The 1,465-nt window shown below is 56.1% G+C and overlaps 1 non-coding gene across 1 annotated transcript; it reads right to left on the bottom strand.

Moving 5' to 3' along the window:
• Positions 1 to 1,021: 1,021 nt before the first annotated feature.
• Trnac-gca lies at positions 1,022 to 1,093 on the bottom strand. Its single transcript has one exon. It is a non-coding gene; the product is annotated as a tRNA-Cys (tRNA).
• Between the last annotated feature and the right edge of the window lie 372 nt (positions 1,094 to 1,465).

Genomic DNA, 1,465 nt, shown 5'->3' with positions numbered 1-1,465 from the left:
CCAGGAACCCTGGGGAGGTGCCGGCTCCACAACAACTCGTGGGACCCAAGCAGAATGTGCCACTCTGGGATTTGTACAGGGACTGGAGACCTTCCTCTGGCCTACCACCTCCTCGAGCGGTGCTGGGCCGTGCTGTTGGCCAGCTGTCTCCCATGCTCCGTGCTTCCTTCCGTCCTTACCTACCCTTCCCACATTGTCCCCCTCTGCGCTCCCGGCCACGGCCTGTGCCTCCAGCTCGAGACTCAGTGGCCCTCGCTGGAGCCCTGGCCTTAGAAATCACTGGTGTCACTACCACAATTTCGGTGAGGCTGACTTTGTCCTGGACACTGTACCATAGGTGTTGTATTCAGTTCACGTCATGGCACCCTAGCAAGGGACTGTTCTTCCCAACATGTGTGTTTCAAACTGTTTCCCCACCCACGTGTCAGATATCCAAATTGCCAACGTCCTCAGCTGCATTTTTGGCAGGGTTCCTAAGCAATTCTACTTCCACTAGGCGTAGCTGTTGGGACTGCAGCACGCCCTCTGCAGCAAAAACCTTAGGAAGGCTTCCCTTAGGATCTGGTCCTCCAATACTGTCTTTCAAAGCTCAGTCTAAGGAAGTAAATAAAGAAATACATGTATAAATCAATAAATACAAAAGAGGGAAGAAAAGACACAGAAAATCAAACACAGGCACACACATCCAGGAAGAGAAGTTCATAGCTTCATCCGGTGAAACACACCTATAATCTGAGCACCTGGCTAGTCTGACAAAGCTGCATCCCAAGTTGTGTGCCTGGTGGGCAACTTCGTGCCTCAGTGAGACCACATGTGAAAAAAGAAGTGAAAGACGGCTAGAGAGGAAAGCGAGTTCTGACATCCTAGGTTCAGTGGACTGTGGTACAGGCCAGAAATGAACCAAGCATGAGGGACTTGGACTGTGGAGAGCTGAGGTCTCCAGGGAAAGGTGCCACAGCGCGGAGGCAGAGCGCCTGGAGACAAGACCCTTGTAGGTTTGGCAATAAACTGGGTCACCAGTAGGGGGCACCCGGATTTGAACCGGGGACCTCTTGATCTGCAGTCAAATGCTCTACCCCTGAGCTATGCCCCCACCTGCCCGACTAGGTGTGTGTCATAGGCCCTGTAAACCTGTGTGAACGCACCTGCCTGTGGCCATCCTGCACTTGCAGAGCTCTGCCGTCATCGGGTGCGCCCTTCCTCTCCGGCCCCTCTCCGTACCTCCGCAGCCCCATCTGCCCCCTCTTCTGGACACCGGCGGCCCGCGGCCCCCGGCTCCAGCCCCTGGCTCAAGCCCCTGGAGCTGCATGCGTGGAGGTGTGCAGGGAGAATGCCCTCCACACTCACGTCCCGGAGCCCTCCACACTCCAGGAGGGGGCTGCTCAGCAGACCCTGTGGAGGCCAGGAACAGGTGGGATGAGCTTCAGGTTGGGGCAGTGTTGGAGGCTGGGCCAAAGCAGAAGTG

This window comes from Chinchilla lanigera, unplaced genomic scaffold (assembly GCF_000276665.1).
Source record: "Chinchilla lanigera isolate Chin_1 unplaced genomic scaffold, ChiLan1.0 scaffold01096, whole genome shotgun sequence".
Classification (NCBI taxonomy): Eukaryota; Metazoa; Chordata; class Mammalia; order Rodentia; family Chinchillidae; genus Chinchilla; species Chinchilla lanigera.
The sequence above is the reverse complement of the archived record's forward strand: the minus strand, read 5'-3'. Positions and strand labels throughout refer to the sequence as shown.